At 36.7% G+C, this 22,324-nt stretch overlaps 1 protein-coding gene across 1 annotated transcript in view; it reads right to left on the bottom strand.

The window, feature by feature from the left end:
• Nucleotides 1-3,967: 3,967 nt before the first annotated feature.
• LOC149578056 (uncharacterized) overlaps nt 3,968-22,324 on the bottom strand; it is a 50,229-nt gene continuing 31,872 nt past the window's right edge. Inside the window, exon 4 of the mRNA XM_089827391.1 lies at nt 3,968-4,265. The gene's annotated coding sequence lies outside the window, so the exon portion shown is untranslated. The remainder of the gene's footprint in view (nt 4,266-22,324) is intronic.

Raw genomic sequence — 22,324 nt, 5'->3', positions numbered from 1 at the left:
CTGTCCCACTATCAAGGCACCTATCTGCAAAACAATGATCTTTGAGTGGACTTTTGGACGGTATACTACAGGAGTTCTTTGTATCACACCTCTGTAATGATCATCCAAAAGACTTAATGTTGAACGACTATGTTCTCATTGATTTTCCTTTCTATGAAAACAAATAGTTTATCTGCATTATGTTAACCCTCTCTCCTGCAAATAAGTATAAAAGTATAGCTATGCCCCAGTAAATTACAGTTGGCAGTAGTTTGGTCTATGTTTATAATTAGACATTTACGTAAAGGTTAAAATTTGCAAATCATTTTATTTCCGAGTTTCAAGATAACTAGCATTCTTTCTTACAAACTAATAATTGACAGCGCGATCCATATATATTTACATTTTCTCTCCAATTATGAAACAACAAACGAGGAAAAGTCAATTGAGAAAAAAATTAAGATACCTATGCATGAGTACTTCAAGGCCTGTGTTTTTTTATACAATTCGCTCAAATTTTATATGATGGCATAGGAAACCTACAAATTCATGAATTTTGCAAACCTAAGGTCAATTGCATGTCCAAGGAGAATACAATTTTCATAAATTGCAAAGTTGGATGACAGAAGCAGAATAAGGCAAAAGAGATGTTTGGAGAAATTGCTCACCTCAAAACAACAAAGGACTATTCAGAATGAACAAAACAGAATGCATGTGCCCTAGAATGCAGTAAGGAAATTGGCTTCTCAGAATTTGGCAACCCTGCAGGTTGTCATATGTGCATTTATAGGTTGCAAACACCAACTACAAAATTGATGTGCTTGCAGCAGACAAGTGTGTTGTTGTTGATGGGGAAAACTTTATTGAAAGTAGTATTAGGCAGCATGGACATTTATTGTGGGGAAGAAAGTTAGTCTGCATCTTGACTCTTCTGAAACGATATGGTGTAGTTGATGGTGGTCCTGCTCTTGCAAGCCGGTGGAAACCACTGTTTGACTACGAAGTCTACCTAACCATTCAACATCATCATTTAAAGAAGCAACTGGATCTGTCTACTTTCTAGATTTTTAAATCTGCCCTCAATCCATAGTCAATGCTAGGAGATGAATCTAGATACTCCAGTGCCTAAAAAGGAGTTTCATCGTACTGAAAACAGCTATCTATGCCTATTCTATCTATGCCTATTCTACACATAGATTAGAAAATCCAAACTAAATCATAGACAAGTGGAATGATGTGCCACCTTGTCTTCAAGCGACAAAGTATTCAACTCCCATTTATTAGTTGTTAGTTGAAAACATATATAGAAACAAATACGGAAGAAAAAAAAAAATGAAATCCAAATTCAAAGCACTACTGTTCAGCAAACTAGCAAATGAGAGATGGAATTAAAAAATTGGAAAATATAAAACTTAATGTTAAATATATAAATCACATACTATAACCGTGGTTCTCAAAAATATTTGGATTCCATTGGTTGATTAAATATAACAAACTTAGAATGCTATAGTCACCTGCCTTCCGCGGAAACTAATAACAATATAAATTTCTCAGATCAGAATCGAGTAATATATTTTTCCAACAATTATCAAATTAATTAATTTTTTTTATCAATTAAAATATATATTTTATTCAAAACATTTATTACATTAATTATTTTTATCATTTTAAAATGTGTGTTTTACTATATGTTTTTCTTTTGCTAAACATGTTTTACTGTATGTTTTACTTAAATATTTTTTCAAATAATTATTATATTAATTTAAAAATTCTAGTTTATATTATAACTTTTTTTACTTCTAAATTGATTCAGAATTGTGAATATACTCATTTTCGATATTTAACACAATTTTTTAGATTCATATTCTTATGTAATTCAATCATTTTTAACATTAGAATTAAAAAATTAAAATCATATAAATAATTATTTAAGTTTAATTGAAAATATAAACCTTAGTAATAAAATTATAATAAATTTGGAAAATTTATTTTTGCTTATAAATTATTTCTAAGTCAATCAAGTAGTTTAAATTTAAAATATACTATTCATATATGGATTTTCTTTCACCTTGTATCATATATTTTATAATCTTACTAATGTGCAAAATATACATGAACTTATACTGGAATATATCAACAAACCCCAAAAAAAATCAAAGTTTTAAATTAATTATAAAAATCTATAAATATTTAATCAAATGTATTGTAATTTGAATTATAATTAATTATAATTAATGCATTACCTTGGATACAAGTGTTAAGCATAAAACATCTCCTATTTCCTGAAAAAAACATAAATTCAGATTCTATTTCCTCTAGCTCGTCCATAGCTCTTGTTTTCGAGGTCCTTCACTAAAAATTAGCCCTAAACCCCCATACCATAAACATGTTACTTCATCACCTGCCATCCCTGACCCTGAAACTCCATGGACCATATTTATTAACATTACCTGTTAATGTTTTTTTTTTTAATAAGTTTTTAAAAATGAAGAGACGCCTATCAAACAGTACTTGCTTAAACTGGATATACAGCTATGAGATTCTTTTAAGGGTTTTTTAAAGGTGGATTCCTTCTACGAACAGTTAATCAAAGTGCCAACTTGATGAAGAAATATCCATGGAAATCTAGAGCGTCCTCTTTTTCCTGATATCCATTGGGCAACAAATCGAAGTCCCGACCTCTCACATCTTTATTATTGCCTATAAACTGCTCTGGTTTCAGTGATGAGCATCTTCCCAAACATTTCATCCCTTTTATCACCCACACATATTCACAGACATGACTTGGTGGTATGAAGTAGCCTCCCTCCTGCTGCACCCTCAATCGGCTCTTGCAGAATGAACCACAAAGTAGCACATTCACAGGAAATTCACCCATGTAAACAAAAGAAACAAATTGAAATTACAAAAACGACCCAGATTCACCCTGCAGTAGACCCACCCGAATCTGGGTCCATTTACCAGATCCCTATGAACCAAATGAACCGTTACTTAAAAGTTACAGAATAAAGTTCCAGAAAACCCAAGAAGATAAGAGCTGAGGCAGTAGAATAGGTCACGTCGATTTAAAGAAGAGGAGATGAGGGCTGAGGGAGAAGAATACTGCATTACCCAAGAAGATAAGAGCTGAGGCAGTAGAATAGGTCACGTCGATTTAAAGAAGAGGAGATGAGGGCTGAGGGAGAAGAATACTGCATTATCAGTCAGCACAGTCTAGAAAAGCTGAATGCAGAAAAAAATTAGAATATAATTTTACAAATTGCGTAAAGGAAGTGACATTGAAGTCTTGCTCAAACAAGTGAAGCAAGCGAAGTTTTCTCAAAGTGATGTAAAGCCCCCAGGTCCAAATGATTTCTCAGATGTCTTCTCCTGCTTAGATATTGAAACATGTCGTATCAGATAAACCAATGGACATATAATAAGAACATGAGAAACCACTGGAAAGAAGAATGTACGAGACGCATCTGCTGAGACAATTTATTTGTTTATGTTGAGTGAGTGGATATCGTTTCCTTTGTGCCGTCTGGCTCCAATTCCTGCAATTCCCGACTGCTAGGTTGGCAGATGTTCTCATGCAAACCCTTATGTTTTAGATACATGGTCATTCCAGAGTTAATGATCACAATACTCGTAAATAATTAGAAGCAAAGAGATGTTTAGTTTAAATTTTAGTTCATTTTTCAGAGATTGTGCTTATTGGAGTTGGTATAACCACAGCTTAATTGGGAATAACTGTTAGAGAGAAGATTAGATTCTTAAGCAACAAGCAGATATTGTTTAACAACAGTTCAAATTTACGAACTGGTCAGCTTCTGACATAGCAGCAAATGCAGAAGAGTACATACGAGCTCCACACATTCATTTTGCAGGCCATATATATCAACATATAATAAAAGTATTACTTTGTTTTGGGGAGCTTTCCAATCAAGCATTTTAATAAAATTGTTTTGATTTCAGCCACCAATTGAAAACATCATAAAACAGACTATTATAGTTAATTAAAGTTTCAGAGATCATAATTAAATTATTATGAAAATAAAATCCTTTGATTTTAACATATACAAATAACACTTCCAAACATATCTTGCAAGATCGCAGATTCAAAAGTCATGCCTCAATAAGAGCAGACCTAAACAATATATTGTGACAATGCAAATTCAGAATAACTCAACCTAATCCAAATATAGATAATCTTCCAGGTTGCGAATAATTTCTTTACTATTACACAACTTAAGCCGTAAGAATCTTGAGCCTTAAATACATCCAGTGATCACCAGCATTTATATCTGCAAAACAAAAATATGTTCTTTGATTCAAGGAAGCACAGTCAACCATCATCCACCCAATGCATCAGCTTTAAAAAAATTCCCAGACAAAAACAGAAATATTAATTACAACATTGAACCACAATATTTATTAGCGGAAGCAAATTTTCATGAAAAGAATTACAATCAACCAATCCATTATGAATTATCTTCCCATTACTATATAAGTAGGAGAAAGGGACTAATCATGATCCCCTCAAGAAGGAATAAAGAAGATCACAATGAAGAAATTTGTGTATAGCTAGCTCAAACCCAAAATAGTTTTGGGTCATAGTAACATTTCTTTTATCCAGCATTGACACAATCATACAAGTAAAAGTGAAATTGAAACGACCATCTTAAAACAGAGAAAACACAGAAACATCTGCTGAACTAATTGTAATGTCCCCTTTGGGATTGCCCCAAATCTTTCCTTAATATCACCAATAAAACCCATTGAAATTTCTATTAGGCTTAGTAATCATACAGGAGTATGGATATATATAATAATCATAATTCTTTGGATAGGTCATGTCACATCTAGATTCATTTTTTAGTATTCAATCACAATAGGATATGAATGAGGGGAGTGTGATAGGTTAGCCCGGAGCAATTATCACATCAAGCCCAAAAGCACACTCCCCTCTTGGCCCCAAGTGGAAGGCACATTGGACATCAAGAACAGGGTGGTCTACCTACTGGGGTGCTTGCATCTACCTCCTTATTCATCCTTTTATGAGTAGTGATATCTCCCACAATCAACCATCGTAGAGGTTGCAAAGGAAACCATAATAGGGTGCCCATAAATCCTCCAATCTAAGCCGAAGACCAGACACTCACCCTCTTGCCCCAAGTGGCAAGCACATTGGACACAAGCATTGTTGAAGTATAGCATCAGTCGAAGTGATATACTCATTACATTGAGTATCCGTATTTTTGATTTATATGAACATTGTTTTATGTCTTATAGTATTGATAAGAATAATATATATATATTATATATATTATACATTAAATATTATTATATAATAATACAATATTATAATTATATATTACATATATGGTTAATATATTAATATTTCTTATATGCTTAGAGGTGAGTTATACATATAGCTATTTATTTACTAAAGATGATTTACTATAAGGACATGTCTCTGGAAGAGACATGTCTCCTCTCATATTTATATGAGATCCAAAATCTGCATTTGAAAATCATCAATAACAATGGTCATGATATTACATTTGCAGAAACGATTTTAAAATTTAAAATGGTATCAGAGCCAAACTGCAAATGTAAGAAAACAAGGAATGAGAATAAGATGGTGTTCGACAAAGAGATATTTTTAAGCATGCAATTTGAATGTTGAGAGAACTGATATAATATGGTCAGACCATTATTCAAGCAAAAGAATTAAGAAGATGCAGTCCAAACCCTTCGTGATGAATCTGCACAGAGCCGGAGATATCTAATCTTGACGTAAGTAAGAAAGTGATTAAGGACATGGGAGGAAAATTCTTTTTAAAACAACTGAATAAATATAAATAAATGAGGAAGGACAGATTGTATAATTTGCAACACTGATTATTAGAGTGAAGATAGGAATTCGATTACAACTTGGCATAGAAATATATGTGATTCAATATGGTCATCAAAGTCATAACAAATGAAGTCCCCGTAAAACAAATGAAGTCTCGAAATAACAAACAAACTTACATTGGATAGAATAAAGGAAAAGCAAAAGAATAATGCGGAAGGATCAAGACTTGTTCTGAATACAGTGTCCATCAAGCAATAAACCGACGGTGACATGGAGCGACCTGGCCCATAACAGATTGATTGGCAATCCTCATCACCTCACAGTCAGAACAGATCAACGCCAAGGAGATAGACTTCACAGGAGCATTGAAGGATATAAGGACTGACCCTAAAACGGATTTAACACCAGTAGAGAGGCAAATCGATTATATGTCATGATAAATGGAAATACATAATATTGGCAGATAACCAGAAAATATTTAATTTGAAAGTGACAAAAAAATACCTTGACAGCGGATTGAAGAATCTTATATGCAATAGAATTGGAGAGGCAACATAGAGGAAAATGGAATGATGTTAACCTGTGCATATCGTCTTCATCGGCGGATTGATTTGGTCTCCATGATGTTTGTACATTGTAAAAATACACCAACATTGCTACATATGGTCCCTTGTACATAGATTACATCTACAATTAGAAGCCAAGACATCATCTTGTGAATCTAAACCCATCCTCATGCAATTAATCATATACAGGGATGAACATCGGCTATGTGTGACTTATACACTGTAAGGGACAAATTCCTTGTGATGGCATAAATAATAATGAGGGATGTGTCAAGGAAAGCCTCTAGGTGCCTTGCAGAGCAGATTCAAACCTAACAACAATCCATATTGCCACAAACTTTAGGCAAAGGTTCTGCAAAGATATGTAATGTCTTTGAAAACACTGACTAAACATTAGCTAATTTGACTGTAGATGGTCGCACAAAGGTATGGGGCAATTTAGTTGCATATCCCCATACGATACACAACCTAGCTGCTTTGCAGAGATTGGAAACAGGGGCAGAGGTGTGATTTCAAATCCATAGCTTGGGATACGTTGGCAAACAAAATATGATTGAAGTAATATGGTGAAATAGCATGACTTTATCTTATGGATATTCACGCCTTCTCTTTGTTGCAGCAAGAATTTCTCATGAGAATCAAAGTACTCAGCGATAAGACACTAAGTAAATAATAGAAATACTCCAATATAAATGTAAGGGATCGAGCAATTCTAAAAGAATACTCTCAATCGAGGATATTGGAGACGATCAACGAGTAAGAGTGGAATAACGTAATACTTCAGTGTTGTCACATGGAAATAATAGTTAATCTACAAGGCATGCAAGCATCTGTTGTATGAACAAAATATGTAATAACTAATTGAAAGAAAGTTAAAGTCTTGGTGATAAAACTACAAGACATTGTGAGGGTGTCTCTTGACTTTGGTTAACTATATTAGAAATGAGTAACAAAAATTTTAGGACGTGATTAGTATACAGCTGGATACACTCTCGAAGAGGCATCGCTTCACAACGAAAGCATTTTTGGTGAGGTTCAAGGTAATATATGCACTAAACATACAAATCAGTTTTCGGTAAGTATAAAGGTAGGAGTTCATTTCACAAATATTGATTTCTATGTTCAATGTTTATTAGATAATTTTTGAAATACTTGTCAATTCAAATGAATAAATATCTAATAAATATAAAATTCATAAATATGTGGAAATATCTTTTAGAATTAGTTGATGTGCACCAAGATAGTAGTATAATTTCTTATGAATACAAGTAAATCCTTAAATTAGATTTTTATCTATATTCGAATAATTGTATTTTAATATGCAGAATTATTCAGTATCATTGAGTATTTTATTTAACTAATCAATGAAGTCTCTCTCTTATTTATATTTTTATAAGAGCTACGTGCCTTGATTTTTTTCCTCTAAGAATATTCTTGCAAGAAAAGAGTGAGATTGAGATTCAAAGCAAGATTGACATTTCAGGCAACCTTGAAAGAGAGGAAGCATATAGAGGACATGATTCAGTCAACCTTTAGTGGTCTTGACCATATTAATTCAGAGGGAGTAAACTACGTTGTGATAGATTCACTAATGATATATATTTGGAAAGCACAAATCGCAAGATGACTGTAATATAGGTTTAAATCAAAAGATCAAACAAATACCTTTGCATGAATGAAGGAATTCTGAGTTGTTGAGAGACGTTAATAAAGCTTTTAAGAATTCATTTGAACCATCTATGAGTCTCTCTTTGATGAATGAAACTCAACGAATGAGTTGTAAGTTCATTCATGTGGCACAATCATTACTAAATCAAGATATTGGCGAATTGTGAACGAGTTGAAAAAATGGAAGAACATGTTCGCTACCACTGTTAAACCAAATGAATATGGATGAAAAGGGCAAGTTGGAACTTAGAAAGGAGTTGTCATATTTGATACATATTGCTGAACAATATAAGAATGAGTGAAAATTTTACATTGTGGGGGGAATAATAGTCAATGTTCCATTCCCACTTGAACCTTATTTAGAGGGGTGATGTTCCATTCTCAAATACTCTAAAAAGACAATTTTTGAATATTCATGTGCAGATAAGTATTCTCATTTTTTACATTTATCTTCTCTATGTAGTCTCTCTCTTATTTGTAAATTGATACACACTATAAGGGTTATTTGCCTTGATCTTTTCCTTTATGTTTTTGAGGATATTCTTACAGGAAAAGAAGGTTGGCACTTTACATATGCTACCAAATATTGTGCAGACTCAATCTAATGATAGTAGCTCCAAAGATCCTGATGATCAAGATGGATAAAGTGAGGCTCTTTAAGCAAACATCTTTGATGATTGAGATTATGAGATTCTTCTACATTAAGAGGGAGTATGACACTTCTTTTGAGGCAACGCAAGAGCTCAGAAGATCGATACTCAGAAGGAGTCTAGAAATACATGTGTAAACTGCATAGTTTTGATGGGCCTACTCTTGAGTGCATCATAAGGAAGTATTGACTTATTACTACAAAAATCAGAAGATTAATATCAGATTCAGAATAATTCTGACAAGAATCCTTGAGAGAAGAGAAACTTTAAAGGAGTAACTAGAGGACCTAACTTCCCAAGAGCATTGTTCAGAGAGAGAATTTTGAGGTACAATCTTTTGTAAATAATATCTTCTCTATAAGGAGAAGTTCTAAGTAAAATTCCTTGTAATGCATTTTTTCTGTGAGAGAATAAGGTGAGAGCCTTTGTACCACCCTTTGACTGAGTTAATGATGGTTACTATTTCACATATGATATGTAATGAAAAGTGACGATCTTTCATTGACATATATATAAACAAAAGGTAACCATTATAAGATGACGATCTTATAAATGGTAGACCTATTATTATGGTTTTTTAGTCTGGATCTTGCCAGACACCATGATAACAAACAAACAGAAGATAATCTTTGTAAGATGATGATCTTGCAAATGATAGGCCTGTTATTATGACAGTTTTGTTTTGAATATGCCGAAAGCCATTGATAACGAAAGCATCATGATTATTCTAGATATTGTTTCGGACAATTAGGGATCATAATATATGTTATGCTAGTGTTCACAACATTGTGATTGTAGTTATTTGACAAGTCACTATTTCAGAGAGATAAAGTCAGATAATATGTTGTGTATAGATATCCTTGATACTAATATCTAATAAAATGATTTTGTTACTTCTCCCTTGCTAAGAGGGTGTGTTGAAGTACAGCATCAGTCGAAGTGATATACTCATCTGTATTCTTGATTTATATGAACATTGTTTTATGTCTTATATTATTGATAACAATAATATATATATTATTTATATTGTATATATTATATATTATTTATTATTATATAATAATAGAATATTATAATTATATATTACATATATGGTTAAAATATTAATATTTCATATATGCTTAAAGGTGAGTTATACATATAGTTATTTATTAACTAAAGATGATTAACTATAGGGATATGTCTCTTGAAGAAACACGTCTTCTCATATTTATATGAGATCCAAAATCTGCATTTGAAAATCATCAATAACAATGGCCATGATATTACATCTGCAAAAACGATCCTAGAATTTAACAAGCATGGGGTGGTCTACCTAGATGATCTCATATTTGTTCCCCTTCATTGCATTTCCTTCTCTTCTCTACATGGTTGATTGTCAGGCTATAAATAGATTACTATTTAAAAATATGCATTTCACATTATTATCTATTGTAATAGTGCTATGAATATTCAACTATTTAGTTTTTGAGTCAAAACTCATTGACCTGTGTTTCATGAGTAGTGGCTTACAAGAGTCCATCTTTCATGAGAATGAATGGAACACTTAGCACTCATTGCATATAGGTGATGTTCACAAAGGTGAAGCATCGAAATTTTCCAAGAGGTCGCCCATCCCAATACTATTCCATCTCAAATACACTTAACTACAAAGTTTCCTCCATGGTTTAACCCACTTTGCTTGCAACCCTATTTGCAAAACCTTGGGCAAGTGATGTGAGTTAACAAAAGATTCATTTGAAAGCCCCTTCAAGCTCATCAATTGATAAGGATCTATTTTCCATAGCAAGTCAAACTATTATATTGCTATCAAGATTCAATTGTGTAGCTTTTGAGCCAAACTCATTGACCCATGTTTCATTAGTAGTTCACAAGAATCCATCTCTCATGAGAATGAATGGAACACTTCGCACTCATTGCATATAGGTGATGCTCACAGAGGTGAAGCATTAAGACTTCCCAGGAGGTCACCTATCCCAATTCTACTCCATCAATTGCACTTAACTACAATGTTCCCTCCATAGTTTAACCCATTTTTCTTGCACACCCATTTGCAAAACCTTCAAGAAGTGTTGTGCCTTAATGAACCATTCATTAAATAGCCCCTTAAACTCATCAATTGATAAGTAGGATGTAGTCGGAATAAAGTAACTATTATGTTTAGTGTTAAAGCTAGTCGGGTTGGGTGGTTAGGTGGTGAGGAAATGCGTCAGTTGGTTTCCAACTAACTGACCCTTCTATAAATGTCTAGAACATTGGTAATGTACTCATAGAGGTGCTAACAGCAATGGAGGTTGCCTTTCAGGGAACCATTTTGAAACTTCAAAAGGAGAAACACCTAGCTAAAGTTTGGGGCCTAGAAAGAAAGAGTCTTCAACAGCAGTGGGCAGCAAAGAAAGTTGCTATGCAGGAAGCCTGGAACAAAGAAAAAGCTGAATTGGGGAACAAGGTCGCTGCCGCAAAAGCTAAAAAGATGGATGCATTATGGGTTTTGTAGGGCATTCGAACAAAGTAGAAGATAGCTGAGCGAGACCTGCAACATCTAAGGGGAACTCTAAGCACGGGGATGTCCTCCCCTCCTTGCTCTTGAAGTCAAAGTTGTTTTTGTTGGTTTCATGTTCTACAGTCGTCTCCAAATAACTTCTATTTTTGGGGGGATAGATGTAGTTGGAATAAAGTAACTTTTATGTTTAGTACTTGTTAAAGCTAGTCAAGTTGGGTAGTTAGGTGGTGAGGAAATGTGTCGGTTGGTTGGAAACCAACCGACCCTTCTATAAATGTCTGGAACATTGGTAATGTACTCATGTTGGTTTTTGGGTATTAATAAAGAAATCATTTCCTTGCCTACTGGTATTGTGGTATGAATGGTATGTTTAGGTTTTACTTCATATGCATCAATTGGACCATTCTGTGTACCTGTTAAATTGTATGATATTTCCACTCTACATAGGATATATTTTCCACAACAAGTCATATTGCGAGAACGCTATCAAGATGCAACTATGTAGTTTTTGAGTCAAAATCATTCACCCATGTTTGATTAGTGGTTCACAAGAAGCCATCTCTCATGAGAATCAATGGAAAACTAAGCACTCATTGCATCTAGGTATGCTCACAAAGGTAATGCATCGAGACTTCCTACAAGGTCACCTGTTGCAATATTACTCAAGCTCAAGTGTGTGCTTAACTACGAAGTTTCCTCTATGGTTTAACCGACTTTGCTTGCAACCCCATTTGCAAAACCTTCAACAAGTGTTGTGCCTTATGAACCATAGCATTAGAAAGCCCCTTAAGCTCATCAATTGATAAGTAGGAGATATTTTGACAAGCCATGCTATCTAATCACCCATTCTCATAAAATTGTCAAGGGATTTCTATATAAATCAATTGATAATCCATACTACATCACCCAATCTGAGAAAATTGTTAGGTCTTTAAAGTGAAGAATAGTTTCTAGGGCATCGATTTCTCTTTCACAACAAGGTAATGATAGTTTGTCCTTGTTAATCTCTTGCTCGCACATCAAGATGGTTTCAAGTTCCAAAATTAACTTGCCCTCATTATCAAGTTGCAGTATTTCCAAACATGGTGTAGCATGTTGTCCAAGCACCCTTTTGAGTCTAGATACGTGAAAGATATTGTGGATACTTTAAAATGCTGCCAAACTCAAACTAAATTTAACAAACTATTAAGCCAAGATGCAAAAAAGAGTGGAGATCCCCATTTGCAATGAGGCATGTGTGTCTAGAACACAAGAAGTACCTAGTGAAGCATCAGACCTTTTATCCTCTTATCTCAGTTATTTCCATCCTAAGCCAAATCTTCCATCTTCTTTTTACAAGCACACCATGATAGTAGGATAAGAATGTGATCAGTTGCCCTAGCAGCACTACTCTTCCAAGCACAAAGGCAGTTCTATACCCCTTTGGCCTCATTCTGACTCTCTTGGTCCTTTCCCCCTTTTACAAATTAGAACTGTCTTATATCTCAAAACAGAATTTACTATGATTACCTTCCTCGTGACAATCCTTTCTTCTATGGTTCTGACAAATGACTTTCCCTCCAACCTATATTTTCATGATGGGAGAGACAGCCTTTCATTATTACAACCTTTCAAGAGAGTCACAACCCTTCATCCTAAAAGCCCTTTGAAAGGGTAACAATCTTTCATAACTACCACCTTTGAAAGAGTCACAATCTTCGTCACTACAACCCTTTGCCTTCTAAAAGAGTCACTTCCTTATTCTTTCTTCTCCATGACTCTTTCTTGATTCTCACCTTCAAACTATTTCTTCACTTTCTACTTCTTTAAGTCTCCATAGACTTTCTTTCTCAATTTGCATCAGCACATTCTTTTATATCAGCATATATTCCTCTTTTGTAACTGCATATACTCTCAATACAATTCTTCTTCAAACTGCTCTCACAAATTATGCTTTCAAACTTTCTTTGATGATCTTATGTTTTATCCTCTCCTTTGCAGATCTGCAAATTTAAGTCTAATATACAATCTTTCTCTCCCTCAAATACACTCAACAACTTCTTAATATATCTTCCCAGAATGTTGTCCCCTGAACTTTTTAATTTCTCCTTAACTACTCTCAGTTGCTGCTCTTTATTTCTAATTCAGGTTTATTTCTGAAATCTTCTCCAATTCCAAACTGATTATTTCTTATTTCATTTCCCAATTTTCATGCTCCATCCATGTCACCTTTCAAATGAAATCTTCTCCCTTCTATATCTTGTGTTGAGGGAGACACAACTCTTCACTGTGTGCCCTTTCACCTTTCATTCTTAACTAACTCGTAGTTATATAATTATTTATTTATTTATTTTTAATTTTGTTAATTATTACTTATTATTAAAACCTATTTCAGAAGGACACAACTATCCTCCCTACAAATTGCACCATTGACTAAATTTCAAAAAAACGAAAACACTGAATTTTTTTAAAATTTTCAGCATTTAATCATCATGATCTGTATATTTTGTGATCGAAAACAACAAAAATTTTCAGAAAATTTCGCTGTGTTTTCGTGAATCTGAAAAAGAATCATGTTTGACTTTTTTTGTCTTTGGTGCATTTTCTCTAGAGATTAGCCAGCGCCATTTGAGAATGGGGACATTACATATGCCTCCAACCTCTTGAAATCAAGATACTCTCACAAGGGGAGCTGCCCCTTGCCCCCAAACCCCCATTTGAATTTGAAGTACACAGCAACTTTAAGTTTGCACATAGTTACACTGCCCTGGGAAACAACGAGATGGTGAACGGGGGGGCAAGTTTCTTGGATGGGGGACAAGTTTCCAAGACGGGGGGACAAAGGGGCCCTAATTTGGGAAGGCAGGGGGACAAGAACGGGAGACATGGGGGTTATATATACAATACACATGGTACTTAAAACACTAGTTATGAAAAGATGTATTGCAATATAAGATATGACGATATAAAAGAGTAAATACTTGAACATTGCATTGAATTCAAACATTGAACATATATAGTTGAATCAGCAAATAGTCAACACCGAAACATCCCCCCATCATCGGCGAAGGTGACAGAATCTAGTGGCGCCACTAGGGATGGGCAGACGGAGTCCCCGGTCCGTCCCCGTCTACAAGACATGGGGTGGGGTGGGGAACAAGTCTCCGTGTTACTACGAATATTTGATGATGTTACTTGTGTCTTTAAAATTTATTCAATTTGCATTTAGTATTTATCTTTGGCATTTGGCATTGATCGATTATTTGACAGTATGTATATTTCTTTAATTTTCTTTTGTATATATATAGAAACACATACACAAACCCCAAAATAATTGCATGTACCCACATACTGGGTTTTCATACTCTCCTCGTATTGTTGAACTAGTTTGAAGTCACCTAATATTATCATTGCCTTTGTATTATACTTTGGGCGTAACATAGATTGGTTTGTTACTGATTTGTTTTTTATATTCTTTGTTGAGTCACTGTGCAAGTCCTATCCTTCAGAATTTTAATCAAGCTTTTACTATTGCCAATTATTGCAAATTGATGACAGAACTGACTATTAATGTTTCAAGCTGTCACAAGATTTGTTCAAGATGTCACAAGGTTCACTGAACCTCAAGCATGACATTTGAAATTCAGCACAAAAGTTATCAGCAGAAAAATCATTGAAATTTGTGAATATATTCGTACCAAAAAAAGACAGGTTAATTTTCGGTACACTGTAGGTGGTTGAGGATTTTGATTATCTCCCACTAGCAGCTAAGGCACATTGTATTATATCTACAGATGAGGTTTTCCAGGGATGAACTAACAGCAACAATTCCACTAATTTCATAGCTTTGCATTTGATAGTTTAAGAAAATCACGGCCCTCCATTCCCAACCTGAATTTATGCGCGACTCCATACAGGCCGTGATGCCATTTACTCTATTTTTTTGGGTTTAGTTTAAACATGCATTTTGAGACTCTGTATGATAAATTTTTGATATTATGTATTTAATACTTTGTTGCATGAAGGCCTTCGCTTGTCATACCTAGTTTGTTGATTTTCATTGTTTTTTAAAGTTTATTTTTGCAATGTTTTCACAAAGTGAAATGAGCTCTACATTTTATTTTATTTTTTTACTTTGGTTTGTGGCTTTATATGTTGTTTGTAGATTCATTAAATGGCAAGTACTTCTAATCAGGAACTCCCATTTCAAAACCAACCCCAAGCTCTCCACCATGGAAATATGTGGAAATACTTCAGCAAATACCAAGTGGAGGTTACGGTTGGATTTGCAGCCATTGCAAAGCGGAATATAGTAGCTCTTAAAGTAGAGTAAAAGCACATTTATGCTTTATCCCTCAAAAATACATTAAGTTTTGCATAAGGCAGCCAAGAGTTGATGGGCTACTTACCTAAAACCACTCTTGCAAACCATATTGTGAGCAAATAGATTCAAGAGCAAAAAAAGCAGATGAAGCAATTGGGAATGCAAATGCTCACTTTTGCAAAAGTCTCAAAGAAAAACTTTAAAAGCATCTATGGTTTAGGTTTCCACCTCCAATAAACAACTTGGAGAGGCCCATCTATTCTTGTGCGTTCCTCAAGAACCGGTGACAAATAAGAGAGCAAAGGGACCCTTGGAAATACCATTTCATCCAAACAAGACACGGCAAGATGCATCTATGCAAATGAATTAACATTTAATGTTGTTCGCTCACCGTAGCAGCAAAATATGGTGAGACCAATTGAAAAGACTCCAAGAGGGTTCAGGGGCCCAAGATATGAGAAGGTGTGCACAACTTTATTGTAAAAAGAGGTGAGACATGTAGAGGATTCCTTGCAGCCCATCAAGGATTCTGGATCAAAACATGTGTCCATTATTTTGATCAAGGATTCTTGATCAAAATATGTGTGTCCATTATATCTAATGGATGGAAAGATGCAAGAAATTGTCCTTTTTGGTCAATGTTATTGCAATGTTATCGAGAGTTGTGGATTGTAAAGGGGAAGTGAAGAATGGTCCACTCATTGCAAACATTCTCATCCAAGACTTTGAGTAAGTTGGCCCTCAAAATGTTGTTCAGGTAATTGTTACAAGATTCAAGAAGAATTGGCAGATTAACGGATTTCCGGATGATTAATTAATTAACAGAGGAACAAATGTGTTCCTTATAAAGAATTACAAGGACGTTGTTTCTAAAAGAAACAACGTAGATTGAAGACGAAATTAGAAACAAAACTAGAGACAGGATAGGAAACATTCCTATCTGGACTGAAGAAAAAAGAGACAGGATAGGAAACATTCCTATCTAGACTGAAAGACGGACTACAGACAAGTAGTTGACTATTATAGAAAGTATAAGATATTATCTTAATACCCTCCCTTAATGGTCAACGTACGGATGTCGGAACATTCTGTGATAATTGAGACCCACCCTGGATCTACAGAATGTTGAAACCAAGAAGCTTTGCCAGAAGAGTGCTATGACTCAAAATAGGTTGCATTTACAAAACTTCGTTTTTGTGGAAAAAACGGTAAAACCCAGAATCTCACACAACCTTGCGTATTACAGACAACTTGAAATGATTTTTGAGGAGAAAATCAACAAACCCAAAATCTCACGCAACCTTGCGTATTACAGACAACTTGAAATGATTTTTGAGGAGAAAATCAACAAACCCAGAATCTCACGCAACCTTGCGTATTACAGACAACTTGAAATGATTTTTGAGGAGAAAATCAACAAACCCATGAAAAACATAAACAGATCCAGAAGGCGAAAAATGCAGCTTCGCCTTGATCAGGAAGCTCGACAACTTGTGCTGTTGGCTGGGAAGCATTTTGCCTTGCTTGGGCAGCCAAACGTTTTCGGCACTCGAACTTCATATGGCCGAACTTGTGACAGTAATTACACTGCACATTTTGCTTCGTAGAGCCATCCAGGGATTGAGCAGAAGGTTGATGCTGGAAAGGCTGAGAAGACTGATGGTTGTTGATGTTCTGTTGAAAGGATTTTGCAGCAAATGCCTGTAGAAGCACTGCTGCCAAACTGTTGTTTCCAACGATCCTGCTGCAAAAGTTTGGTGCATAATTCTGGAAACTTCCGATCAACATTAGTTGACGTAATGTTGAGTGTTTCTATGAAGTGCTCATAGGATGATGGTAGACTTTTCAGAGTGATGACTACCATATCCTCTTCCTCCATTTTCCGACCAATAGCTTCGAGCTGATCACGGATGTCCTTAATCTTTGTCAGATGCTCTTGTAAGGACATACGTTCATCCATCATAATGGAGAACAACTGATTCTTTAGAAAGAATGCCCGACTTTTGTCAGATGTTTCATGCAGCTCCTTCAGATATTTCCAGATTTCTGCAGCTGACTTGCCTGAAGGAATCTGTGGTAGCTGATCATCGATAACAGAGAGCTTAAGAAGCATAACGGCCTCTCGATTGCGATCATCAAACTTGTCCTGTTCTGCTTGGTCAGAGGTCGGACGAGTCTTTGTGCCTAGAACAAGCTCATCCAAACGACGATATTCGAAGATGGTTAACATGCGCTGCTTCCAATGATTATAATTGTGGCCATTGAATCGTAGACTGCCCTCCAACATCAGATTAGTCAAAGATGCCATTTGCACGAAGTTCGAGGCAATGTTGAGGCTGACCCAGAAAAAAAAATGACAAGTGCCCAGAAGAGTAGACAGAAAACCCAGAAGGAATCTGCAGTCGCAATGTAAATCCGCCGGCTCGAAAATCGAGGCACGAAAAATGAGGTACCCAGAAAATTCTGACGAAGACCCAGATGAGGTCTCGAAAAACCCACCAAGAATCTGCAAACAAAAAAAAATTTCGACCCCAAAAATTAGGGTTTCGAAAAAAAAAGACCCTGGCTGAAAAATGCTTGAAAAATCTTCAAATTTCTTGATAAAAATGGTCAATTCTGCTTCCCAAGCACGATTATAGACTGAGTATGCAAAAAAACGACTCCAAATATGAAGCAAACAGTGGCCAAAAAGACAGAGGACCTTCCAAAAACAGTCACAGATTTAGGAAAATCGCAGAGGCCGGATTGAGAGCCGTTTTGTTTTAAAAAACGTCAAAAAAAAAAACAGGAGCTGAGAAGCATGGCAAAAACACGATTTCTATTACAAGGTAATTGGTAAATACTTGCTTGTTAATAACAGAGACCGAGAGGTCAATTTATACAAAAGAATGAGACGATGTTTCCTTAGAAAACGATCGTAAAGAATAGAAACATTCTATTCCAGAGAAAGCAAACTAAAGCTAAAGATATTTACAAGATAACCATTAACTAATAATAGACGTCTTATCTATTATTGTAATACCCTCCCTTAATGGTTAATCTATCTAACACACCAAGCTGTCCTCTAAATTTGACAAACTTATCAAGACCAAGAGGCTTGGTGAGAATGTCTGCAGTCTGATCTGAGGTAGGAACATACTGCAGATCTATAGTCCTGTCTTCAACCAGCTATCGTATGTAATGACAATGAACATCCACATGCTTGGTTCGTTCATGGAAGACTGGATTCCGTGCTAACTTGATAACGCCTTCGTTATCAACAAACAGAGTAGTCGGTCCTGCTGGTGACATCTGCATATCCCCAAGCATCCGACGAAGCCAGACAGCTTCACATCCTGCCTTAACAGTCCCTCTATATTCAGCCTCTGTAGAAGAGAGAGAAACTGCCTGCTGCTTCTTGCTGGTCCATGTGACTGCACCGGATCCCAAACTGAACACATATCCAGATGTTGACTTTTTATCGTCAATAGAGCCTGCCCAATCTGAATCTATGAACCCACTGAGTTTAGGATTAGAACTCCGAGAATACAGAAGTCCATAATCAGAAGTGCCTTTCACATAACGAAGCACACGCTTTGCTGCCATCCAATGATCAGCCTTAGGAGCTGTCATAAAGCGTGAAATATAGCTGACTGCGAAGCTGATATCAGGCCTAGTAGCAGATAGGTAGATGAGGCTGCCTACTAGTTGCCTATACGTAGTATCATCAACGGAAGGAGAATCAGACTTGGCTGATAACTTGAGACCTTTCTCCATAGGTGTAGATGCAGGTTTGCAATCCTGCATTCGGAATTTGTCTAACAAGGCTCTGGCATATTTGGACTGAGAGATGAATATACCAGAAGACTGTTGCCAAACTTCAACACCTAAGCAATAATACATGAGCCCAAGGTCAGTCATATCAAAAGACTGGCATAAGTGTTGTTTGATTCCCTGAATCAAAGATGCCGAACTGCCAGTGATGATCAGATCATCCACATAGATAACCAGAAGGATGATGTCACTGTCAGTAGTCTTGATGTACAGATTTGAGTCTGAAGAACTCCTCTTGAAGCCTTGATCACTGAGGTACGTATCAATCTTGATGTACCATGCCCGAGGGACCTGCTTCAAACCATAGAGAGCTTTTACCAATCTGAGAACCTGATGGTCTTTACCAGCAACCTTGAAACCAGGAGGCTGCGTCATGTAGACATCTTCATGGAGATCACCATTCAGGAAAGCACTCTTTACGTCCATCTGATGGACCTTCCAGCCAAACTGTGCTGCCATAGCTAGGAGTAATCTGATGGTGCTCATCTTTGCAGTAGGAGCAAAGGTCTCCTCATAATCAATGCCCTGACGCTGAGAAAAGCCCTTTGCCACTAAACGAGCTTTGTACTTATCCAAAGTACCATCTGATTTGTATTTGATTTTGTAGACCCATTTGCAGCTAATGGGTTTCTTCCCTGGGGGAAGATCAGAAAGGACCCAAGTGTTGTTCTTCAGTAGGCTCTGGTGTTCAGATTGCATGGCCTGTTCCCACTCTGGAATTCCTTTAGCCTCGGAATATGTTTGAGGTTCAAACACACTATGAATGTTGGCCATAAGAGCAAAGTTGACAGAATCTATAGTTTTGCTCTTTTTTCGAGTAGTTCTCCCATCAATGAGCTCATCATCATGAAGATCAGCAAGTGTCTTAGCCCACCACTTAGGCCGGAGAGGAGAATGACCAACAGTAGTACTAAGAGATGCTTGATCAGCATGATCCTGATCAGAAGAATTTGGATCAAACTCAGGTGAAGCATCTTCAAAACGAGGTGATCCTGCAGGAGAAGCCGGAGGTGGCTGTACGGGTATCACTGGCAGGACTGGAGCTGTAGGAGCTACTGGAGCCCTCCCATCAGGTGGACCTAATGGAAGCCGAACTCCCAAATCATGAACCTGCATAGGCTGGTCTGCTGGATCAGGAACAGGAGAAACAGGCATGAATGGTCCTCGCTGCTCATCAAAGACTACATCGCGGCTGTATATGAGACGAGATGTCTCAACATCAATAAGGCGGTAGGCTTTGTGAAGACTACTATATCCAGCAAGCATCAGTTTCTGACTCTTGGCATCTAACTTGGTGCGTGAAGCATCAGGGATCCAAACAAAAGTAAGAGAGCCAAAAACCTTCAGGTGACTGATTCTGGGCTTGCGACCTGACCAGGCCTCTTCCGGAGTTTTACCTTTGACCGCCACTGTGGGTGACCAGTTCAACAGATAAACTGCAGTGTTAACTGCTTCTGCCCAAAAACGCTTCGGAACATGTCTGTGTTCGAGCATGGAACGAGCCATCTCGGTGATTGTCCTGTTCCGACGTTCAACTACACTGTTCTGTTGTGGCGTGTGGGGTGTGGTGAACTGGCGTTGGATGCCATGTGTATCCAAGAAGCTGGAGAAAACATTAGAACAAAATTCCCCCCCATTGTCTGATCTAAGAGTAATAATAGATTTCCCAGACTCTTTTTCAACTAAGGGTTTAAACTTCTGAAATACAATAAATGCATCGGATTTCTTTTTAAGGAAATACACCCACATTTTTCTACTGAAATCATCTACAAACAACAGAAAATACCTGTATCCAAGAACAGAAGGAGTGGCCATAGGGCCGCAGATATCAGCATGAACAAGCTGAAGTACTTGAGAAGCTCGCCAAGAATCGCCACTGGGGAAAGGTGTGCGATGTTGCTTCCCAGCCTGACATGCGTCACAAACTCCAAGGTGTTGGGTTTGAATCTCTGGCAAACCAAGAACAAGCTCATCCCGAGCAAGTTGTGAGAGATAATGCACATTTAAGTGCCCATATCGCTGATGCCAAAGTGTGCTGATGGAAGATCGCCGAGCAACCATAGCAATCAGTAAGTCTGAAAAGACCATGATCCTCAAGACCAACTGCAATAGTAGACTTAGTCGCCCGATCAGTGATGGTGCACTGATGTGAACTGAAGGTGACTGCCAAGTGTGGAGAATGTCGCAGCAACTGACTGACCGAGAGTAGATTTAGTTCCATCCCTGGAACATAGTACACATCAAGGAATATGAGCTTCCTCCCAACAGACTGAATTTGAATGTTGCCTTTATCAACAACCGTGTACTCTTCTCCACCACCAAAGATAACAGAATCTGAATAAGGCTGGTAGTCAGTAAACCAGTCTCTGCGGTGAGTGAAATGTCGAGAGGCACCTGAATCAATGTACCAGGCAGATGACTGTACATGATCTGCGGGTCTTTTAGCCATGAAGGCATAAAAGGCAGATTCCACCTGCTCAGTGTGCTCTGCATTGTTCGCTTTGGGTTGCGAACCTGATTGCTTAAACTGGGCAGCTAAGCGTTTCCGACATGCAACCTTCATGTGACCATACTTGTGGCAATAGTTGCATTGAATGTTCTTCTTTTTGGTACCATCGGATGCTGGAGCAGAAGACTTCTGCTGAGATGGTTGCCGAAACTTGCCCTTATCCTTCTGAAAGGATTTTGCAGCAAAGGCTTGCTCAGTGGAGGTGGAACTGGAGCTGCTACCGAACTGTTGTTTCCACCGATCTTGCTGAAGTAGCAGGGTGCAGAGATCAGTGAACTTTAGATCAACACCAGTAGATGTGATGTTGAGAGTCTCGATAAAATGCTCATAGGAATTTGGTAAACTCCGAAGAGTGATTACCACAATATCCTCTTCCTCCATCTTGCGACCGATGGCAAGTAACTGATCACGGATTTCCTGAATCCGATTCAGGTGTGCCTGGAGCAAGGTGCGCTCATCCATGACAATAGAAAACAGAGTGTTTTTCAGAA

Source organism: Cupressus sempervirens, chromosome 1, assembly GCF_028749045.1.
Source record: "Cupressus sempervirens isolate cs-2001-9-10 chromosome 1, ASM2874904v1, whole genome shotgun sequence".
Taxonomy (NCBI): Eukaryota; Viridiplantae; Streptophyta; class Pinopsida; order Cupressales; family Cupressaceae; genus Cupressus; species Cupressus sempervirens.
Note: the sequence above shows the minus strand (reverse complement) of the source record. Positions and strands in the feature narration are given on the sequence as shown.